Raw genomic sequence first — 9,581 nt, 5'->3', positions numbered from 1 at the left:
ACGGGGCTACACAATCCAAACTTGTTCCCAGCTAGGCATCACCATAAACTATGAAAAGTCTGTCTTTTTGCCTTGTCAGTCTGTTACCTTTATAGGGGCAGACTTAGATACAAAACACATGATAGCAAAACTTCCTCAAGACAGGGTGTGAACCATTGGTCAGCAAGTTTTAGTTCAGGCAAGAGAAGTTTTACAATTCTTGGGCTCAGTGGTCGCGGCAATTACACTAGTTCCTTTGGCATGCTTCTACATGCGGATTCTGCAGTGGCTTCTTTCCCTCAGTGGTCTTTCCAGGATTTACCAATGTCACACATGATCTTGATCATGGAAACTTGCAAAAAGGACTTCGTATGGTGGCTTGTCGCCCCCCAGGTGACTCTGGGCAGACCCTTTCTAAACCCCCATCCTATAGCCACAGTGACCACAGATGCCTCCCAGATAGGGTGGGGGGGGCATTATCTGGGACAGACGATCCAAGGAGTGTGGCAACCTCACGAGTACCATTTGCACATCAATGTTCTAGAGATGAGAGCGGTGCTTCTGGCATTGCAAGCACTTCAAAACTCTCTACCTACCGGGACCATTGCAAATCAGACAGACAATATGTCAGTGGTATGGTACATCAGCAAGCAGGGTGGGACCAGATCTTACCCCTTGTGTCGGGAGGTGCTTCAAGTATGGCAATGGGTGATGTCTTCCTAATGTTTTCTGATTGGGATGCACATTCCCGGGAAATCCAACATGATAGCGGACAAGCTCAGCAGGACTGTCCTCATGCCTCACGAGTGGTCACTGAAGCAAGAAGTTGCAGAGCTGATTTTTCACAAATGGGGCCAGCCATGCTGCAATTTTTTTGCCACTCCCCTCAACAACAAATGCAGCAGCTACTTCACCCTTGTCCCCCCTCCGGGACAGTCACCCGGGGATGCACTTGTTCACGATTGGCCTCCGGGACTACTCTTTTCCTTTCTACCTTTCCCTCTAATTCCAAAGGGACTTCAGAAAGCAAAGTCGTTGGGTTGCAAACTCATCTTCATTGCTCCTTACTGGCCTCATCAGATATGGTTTCCGTTTCTTCGCCATCATCTTCAACTGGAGCCTTGGATACTGGACCCAGTTCCGGACCTCCTGATGCATTAGTTGGGTGGGCTTCATCTTTCCCTCCAAACTCTCAAGCTCACTGCTTGGTTCCTCCACTTCCAGTCTTAGTCCAGTACATTTCCCCAGCTGTACAACACATCCTAGTGTCCTCTCAAAAGCCCACTACCAGGAGGATTTACACTAGCAAATGGAAGAGGTTCTCTTATCGGGCAAACAATAATGACATTCATTCCTTCACTGCTCCTGTTCACAAGATTCTTGATTTTCTGGCCGAAACCTTCGAAAGAGAGGCAGCCACAGCTACTATTAGGGTCCAACTAGCTGCCATCTCCAATTTTCATGTAGGAGACCTGGGTTCTAACATTATGTCCCATAAGTTGTGCAGAGCATTCTTACTAGGTACAACTCTTTTACGGCCCCTGGTAAGAGAACCTCCCCCTATGGGACCTAAACTTGGTTTTAGCTTCTATGGTTCTTCCACCTTTTGAACCAGCAGCTTGTCTCCTGAAATTTCTATCTTGGAAAACCCTTTTTTGGTTGCTATAACCTCAGCTAGACGGGTTTCTGAATTACATGCTTTGTCTATTCGCCCACCGTATCTCATTTTTCACAAAGATAGCGTCTATCTTAGGACCAATCCTTCCTTCTTGCCAAAGGTATGTTCACAGTATAACTTAAATCAGTCCATAGAGCTTCCTGTGTTCTTCCCCAATAACGGCAACAAGGCAGAGTATAGATTCTACCAATTGGATGTTCATAGACAATTACGTTTTTATTTACACAGGACCTTAGAAAATCAGACCAATTGTTTGTATCCTTTGCTGACAATAAACAAGGTTGTCCAATTTCAAAAGTGACCTTATCAAAATGGCTGTCAGACACAATCAGTTATTCTTATGATTTGTGTAAAAAGATGCTTCCAAGGAGGGCCAGAGGACATTCAACCAGGGCCTTATCCACCTCTGTTGCCTTCCAAGCTAAATTCTCTTTAGATTCAATCTGTGCAGCAGCAACATTGGCAAATCCTCATACCTTTATCACTAATTACAAAGTGGATGTGGTCTCCCGCAATAGGGCATCTTTTGGTTCCACAGTCGTGAAGAGTTTGTTCCAGTGAGCCACCCAAGAACCAAGTGCTGGGAATGCAGTCCCAACCAGCAAGAATGGAGGCGAGATGGGATAACATGACATACATTTATTTTTATTTATTTTATTTTACATTTGTTGACTGGGCTAGTCTAACTGGAAACATATCCATTTTCAGTAGAAGCCCAGGGAGAAAAGCTCCAACACAGGCACACACAATACAATATAGAATGTTGCAATAGTCCAAGCTTAACACAGCTGTTGTTAATAAAAATACAATACTCATAGTGAGCATAACACAAACAGTACAGGTAATGTACAAAAAGATGTTACTATATACATATATACATGGATTTAAATTGCAATATCATGGTCTTTTTGGTTCTTTAAGGATGTCTGTAGTTAGTACAGTAGAGTAAAAGTTGAAGAGTATCCTTTAGTATAAAGAAAAAAAGTTAGTCAGGGTTAGTACAAGGGCATAACCATTGTGTACTGCGCTATAGCTTTAGTTTCTGTTTAAAAAGTGTTATTGAGGACAGAGATAAGAGTTCAGTGGGTAGAAAGTTCCAGGGCTTTCCAACAGTATTGGAGAACAGAGAGTCTCCTGCCAAGTTGTTGGATCTGCTAGTGCAGATAAGTAGTTTATTTGGGGAGCGTAAATTTTTAAGATTGTTGTAAGGGGTAATGAGGCTAGAGAGTATTGGTGTATTGGTGGGTTGATACAGGGTCTTATGGGCAATAGCAAGCTGGTGAAATTAAAGCTGATTTTGAAATTCTAGCCATCCTAGTTGTTTCAGATTAAGACAATGATGAGTTCTAAAAGGAGAGCCAGTGGCAAATCTAGCAATATTATTATAGGAGATTGCCAGTTTGTTGAGGTTGTTTTTTGAAAGATTAGTGTATATGGGTGAAGCATAGAGCAGAGTGGAGATTAGGTGAGTTCTGGCTATAGTGGTCCTGGCGAATTGTGTAAGAAAGGGTTTGATTCTATAGAGGGACCCCAATTTCTTGTTGACTGTTTTTATTGTGTTGTTTATATGGGTATCAAAGTTAAGGTTGCTATCTATTGTTATTCCTAAGAGTTTAGTGGTTGGGTCAGGAGATATGAGAGTGTCATTATTAGATATGAGTGTGAAATATACTGAGGTGGACTTTCGGGTTGGAGTGAAAAGTAAAAGTTTAGTTTTTTTGGTGTTTAGGAGGAGGCAGCTGTTTAAAAACCATTGTTCTACTATATTAAATGCTTTTTGGGTAAGGGTCTGTAGTTCAGTTGGAGAGGTGGCTGAACCAATTATTGCGGAGTCATCTGTGTATTGAATACAGGTGGCTTCAGGAATTGCTGAGTTAAGGTCATTAATAAAAATGGAAAATAGGAGTGGGCCTAATATGGAGCCCTGAGGAACACCAAGGGAAATGGGGAGGTGTGTAGATAGATTATTATCCATAGCACAGCCTGCTGTCTATTGTCTAAGTAAGATATGAACCATTTTATGGCTAGAGGTTCAAGTGAAAGGGACTGCAGTATATTTAAAAGTAGCTGGTGATTAACCATATTGAAAGCTTTAGATAAATCAATAAAGAGGAAAGAATATTATTGTTATGGTTTTTGTTAATGCAGTCTGTAAAGAATAGCAGGGCAGTGGTAGTACTGTGGTATGGTCTAAATCCATATTGACAGTTGCCAAGTCAGTTATTTTGGACTAGGTGGTTAAGTAGTTGCTTATGGATGCATTTCTCCATTATTTTTGCCAGAGGAGAGAGTAGAGCTATAGGACGATAGTTTGAAAAGTCGTTAGAGATCCCACCTTTATGTAGGGGGATGATTTTCCAGATAGATGGGATGGTTCCTTCACTTATAGTTCTGTTAATAAGAATGGAGATGGAATAGGCTATGGCTTTAGCTCCTTTTTGCAGGTATTCTGCTGGTAGTTGGTCAGCTGAGGGAGTGGTAGGTTTTAGTTTTTGGAGAAGGGAGCAAATGAAGAAAGTAGAAACTGGTTGTAACTGAAATGATGAAAGTGGGCTAGTAGTAGAAGTAGGCAGAATTGAGGTACCTGAAGATAGTTGACTAGCAAGGGTTTGGATGGCGTCCGTGAAGAAAGAATTGAAGGCATTAATAGTTTGTGTGGGATTCTCAAGGTTAAAGCCTTGTGGGTTAGGTGTGATAGATTGTCCTGGGTGTAGTAGTTTGTTAATGCTAGTCCAAAATTTTGTGGTTTCTTGTGGTAAGTTTGCTGTATTTGGAAGTAAAAGTTTTCTTTTTATCTAAGAGGATAGCTTTTTTGTATTATTTCTAAGTTGTCTAATGTTTTGGTGGTCTGTAGGATTCTTAGTAGTACGCCATTTTGCCCAGGATTTGTTTCTAAGACAGATTTTTTGCCTAGTAGCTTTTAAGAGCCATGGGGCAGGTTTAGCTCTATTTCTAATAGAGTGTGATGGGGCGTGGTGGTCAAGGATGGCTAAGAATGTGGAATTAAAGTATTCCACTGCTTCATCTCGTGGGAGGGATTTTAGTGGTGACCAATTACTCTGCTTGAGTTCTGTTTGGAAAAGTTCAGAGTTAAAATGTTTTTTTGGTCCGTACTGTCCTTAAAGTATTTGGGTAAGTTAGGTTGGTTTTATGACTGATAATATAAGTTAGTGAGTGGTCACTTAGATCATCTGGGAGGGTTCCTACTTTGTATGTTTGATGAGGAGTATTAGTAAGAATCCAATCTAAGGTACTTTCTTTGTTATTGGATTTATTAATCCTGGTTGGGGAGGTAATAGTTTGTGAGAAGCCATATAGGTTAATATGGGTGGTAGGGTGTACAGTACTACAGGACTTCCAGTCAATATTAAAGTCTCCAAGGACTATAGTTTCTTGTGGGAGATTAATAGAAAGCCACTCAAGGATATTTTCAAGGGTATTAATGTTATTTCCAGGAGGAAGGTAGATACAAGTGATATATATGGATTTACAAGTGTTGACCTGAAATTTAGAAATGAGGATTTCAGCATTATTGTCCAAAGGTGGTCTAATGTTTGTAGTGGTAACTTGTAGCTCTGCTTTATAAAGGATTGCTACCCCTCCTCCCTTTTTGGCTATGCGGTCTAGTCTCAGGATGTTGTAACCAGGTGGGGTGACTTCATTGTCTTTAATTGTAGGTTTTAGCCATGTTTCAGATAAACATAGGATGTTAAATAGGTGGACATCTAGGAGGGCGTGGAGGTGGGCAATTTTGTTGTTTATGCTACGTATATTGAGATGTGCTATGTAAAGTGAGTTAGAAGGTCTAGTAGGGGCTTGGGTACTAGCGATGTTAGGGTTGCTTTGTTCTGTGGCAAGAGTATTGTTTGGGCCAGGGTTAGAATGAATGTCCCCATCTACTAAGGAGTGGAGGTATATACTATTTATAGCGTTGTGAAGCTTACAATAATACTAAAGTGATTTCCTAACATTTAGATTGATATACTTGATGTGGGCCAGTCTATGAAATTTGGCTTGTAGGTAGCAGGGTCTGGATGTGATGTTTATGTAGTTTTGGGAGATAGCTAGTAGTGGTGTGGAAGTGAGTTTAGAGGGGAAGAGAAGGTTGGGGTATAATGGTTGATCATAGGAGGTTAGCAGATAGGCAATAGTTAAAGGAGGTAAGAGTGAGGCCAAGAGTAATAGTTTTATTTGGCGTGGGATGGGTAATATAGCCATTATCCTAGTTTAAAAAGTGGTAGAAAATGGGAGGTAAGGTAGTATCAACAGGTGAGGAGATGTATCAACAGGTGAGGAGATGTAACAAGGAGGGATGGGAGGTAAGGTAATAACAGATGAGGTATTGTGAAAAGGAGGGTTGGGAGTCCTAATGAGGTGGGCTGCTAGATTGGAGCAGATGTGATGGGGGTGTGGTTTAGTGGAATAAATGTAGGAGCACTAGGGGCGTGTGGGAATTGGGGGCAGGGTAGGGGAGCAGCGTGAGCCCACAGGGTGAACGGAGCGTGTAGAGACAAGTGAGTGAAACAGCCAAGGTGAACAATCAGTGGAATGCTGACTGTTGAAGGTAAGGTAAGTTGAGGTAGGTGTAGAATGAATAAGAAGTAGAGTGGAATATTTCTAAGGAGGATAGTGTGTGATTACAACAAAACAAGAGGTGTAAGAAAGAACAATAGTAGTAAGGTATAGGCAGTAGACTGTAGAATAAATATTTTCTGGGATAGTGGGATAGACAAAAGATAGGGACTGGATAAGGGTGCCACCTAGTGGCCAGGGAAATGTATTACAGCAGTAGTATTTTCTGGGGAAGGCTGGTCTAGGGCTAAATAAGACGTTATGTACCTACCATAATGTTCCATGTTTGTTGTCCTTCATTGTGCCTTTCTTCTTGCTTTTCCCCCTCCTTCCCCCTTCCTGGAGGTTCGAGAGGAGTTCCTTTATTGGTTACACTGGCTGAGTTTCCTGCTGACATACCAGGTTAGTTAACCATGCCTTGTTTTCCCTCTTTCCTTCCTATCTTAAATGTATAGGAGCTTAATAACATTTGATGTGAAGTTGTTCAATCTCGCCGTTCATTCTTCACTGATGGGTTCGGAGCCGATCCTCGGCTCCGACACGGCCATTTAGCAAAGCTCAAAGATTACCAGCAGCTCAAGACCAAGCCCCTTATCCCATGATGCATTGCTGGAATTACCTCAGATCTAGTTTGCCGTGGCACTGATCTCTTAGTTTCCAGCTCTGCTCGAGACTTTTTCAACAAAATAGCAAGTTTTTCTTAAAAAAATTTCATATATTTCAAATCTACTCTATTGCTTACTCTTTCCCTTATCCAGAATAGTATTATCTTTTTGGGCCTCGTTAGTTTTAGTGGCCTTTCTTTGCTAGTGTGGGCTTCGGCCTTTAGTAGTGTAGTTAAGTGCAGTTTTGCAGTTAGGTATTTTTGACTAATGTACAGTTAGTCCTTGTGTGGTTCTATATATATATATATATATATATATATATATATATATATATATATATATATATATAGATATATATATATTTAGATTTATAAATATACAGTGTGGCCTTTTTGGCATTGTTAATATTGTGTGTGTGTTTTCTTAGTTGCTTTCTTGTTAAGGGTGATAGAATTTGTTTCTTATTATGTAGGAAGATGAAGACAGACATCCTAAGTCTGGTTTCAAAAAATGTCCTGACTGTGGACAAAAGATGACACTTTCAATGTGTTTATTGTCTGGTTGAGGTGCACCTTCAGGAGTCCTGCAGTATCTGCCACTCCTTTTCCACTAGAGTACTTGCTGAGAGGAAGAGAAAGCTCATAGATAGGGGTCTTCTTAAGCATGCCTTTGTGGAAGCTTTGACTGACCAGGATGGAGCCAGCAAGTCATCGAAGTCCTCCAAATCCTCTTCAGACTCTAAGTCAAAAAAGTCTAAGAAAGTGGAACTTGCTGTGACTTCGGCTCCACAGCCTTCGGAGCTGACAGTCTTTTCCTTTCGGACCCGGGACACTGCCTTGGAACCGGTCTCCGAATCTCCTTCTTCTCCATTACTCTGGTCGGCACCATTGATGCATTCCTCCAGGTCCTCTGTTAGTCTTTCAGATTTGGACATGGACCAGCTGGTGCAGAAGCTCTTAAAGGCACCAGGCCTAGCTAAATTGCTGTTGGCTCCGACCCAGGTGTCAGAACCGAAGACTACCACCCAGAAATCGACTGCTCCTCCTCCGAGCCGTAGCAGATTTTTGGAACCAGAAGAGATCAACCTGATGGTTGTAGAACCCTTGGAGCCGACACCTGTCCCAGTGTCATCAGCTCCATCTACTCGGATGTCCTCGGCGCCGACTAGGGACTCTAGGAGCCGACACTCTCTGGTCGGGTCCGGAAAGGATAGTCGCACTGACCTGTCGGTGCGGACTCTTCCTCTCTGGGCCTCGGCGCGGGTGAGCTCGGCTCCTGCCTCGGGCTTGGAGCCCACGGCAGCGATGCGGGAGGGTGTCACAGTTCCTTTGGGTCCATCAACTCCTTATCAGAGCTGTGATGCCTTTGAAGCCATGGGGCAAGTACTGTCTCCTAAGACTTCCTCATAACCAGGTCTGGCATCTTCTTCCCCTAAAGTGCTGGTGTCTGCTTCTGCTTCCGTCGGCCACCCCCAAGCGTGGAGACCCAGAGCTTCAGGTAGCCCCACTGGGTGTCCCCTGCTCTTCTGAGACTTCCCCAGAGGTTCCCACTGAGGAAGTTCCCAGAAAGAGAATGTGCAAGAGGAGGCACTTGGACTCCCCACAGGAGTCATTAACATCTGACACTGACTTGGATGAGTCAGAAGGGTCCCCTCGATCCCCCTCTGAGGACATCTCATTTGCGGAGATCCTTGAGATCCTTAGGCAGAGGGGTGATTGGCAGTCCAAAAACCCTACTGAGGATGAGTCGGTTCTTCTGAAGGCTTTTGGGTCTCAACCTTCCACCTCCTGGGTGTCTCCACCCTATAATAAGCTTATGCAACTGGTCTCTCATATGGCATGGGAGTCTCCGGAGTCCATGGAACCTGTCCTTTGGAGGCCGAATAAGTTTATCTCTGCCCCAGCGGATAAAATCTTCTTGTCTAAGGGAGTCCCTGTTGATGCCATGCTGGTGGCGGCAGCCACCAAGAAGGAATTGTCTGAAACTTCTGCATCTATCCATCCTCCTAACAGAGATTCTAGGATCATGGATAGATATGGGAAACGTATGTCCAGTTCAGTGACTTTCAACCTTTGATCACTGAACTATCTGACCCATTTCACCAGACTGCAAAGAGACCTCCTTAAGGAGTTGGGAGATACTCTTCAGGGTGCTGTAGCTGCAGGTGTCAATGACAAGGTTTCTGCCCAGCTTGCTACCCTTAATTCCATTACAAACTCGTCCATGCGTATCATATCATATGCAGCAGATGGGTGGAATAGTGCTGCAGGAGCAGGGGTTGCTCTTCGTAGGCATGCCTGGATGTGCCTCTGTTCTTTTAATATTGACTAGGTGTAAACAGGAGGGAAAGACTCTGTCTGCCATCGGAGTCTGCTTTTCTACCCCTACTCGACCTTACCCCAAAGGCCAAAGGAGAGGAAAGATGTGGTTCCATAAAGCCCAAGGAGCCTTTCAGGACAAACGTGGAGAACCTTCCTCCAGGGGCAGAGGAGGAGGTAATAATGGAAGACACTACCCTCATGGCAGAGGGGGTCAGTAAATAATGTGGGAAGAAATAGCCAGGGAATTGTTATGGCTAGGCTTGTATAGGCCCTAGGGCTGATAGCCTAGTACCAACGTATGAACCTATGAACAAACCTACGATCCCCCATCCACCTATCGAGATTCTTCTTGAAGAGATTCAGTGAGGTGCTCTGCCTCACATGAACTGAAATTCTATTCCAGAGTGAAGGGAGCCTCTGGGTTAT

Source organism: Protopterus annectens, chromosome 9.part0 (assembly GCF_019279795.1).
Source record: "Protopterus annectens isolate FY-2018-M chromosome 9.part0, PAN1.0, whole genome shotgun sequence".
Lineage (NCBI taxonomy): Eukaryota > Metazoa > Chordata > Ceratodontiformes > Protopteridae > Protopterus > Protopterus annectens.
This window is presented reverse-complemented; position numbering follows the sequence as displayed.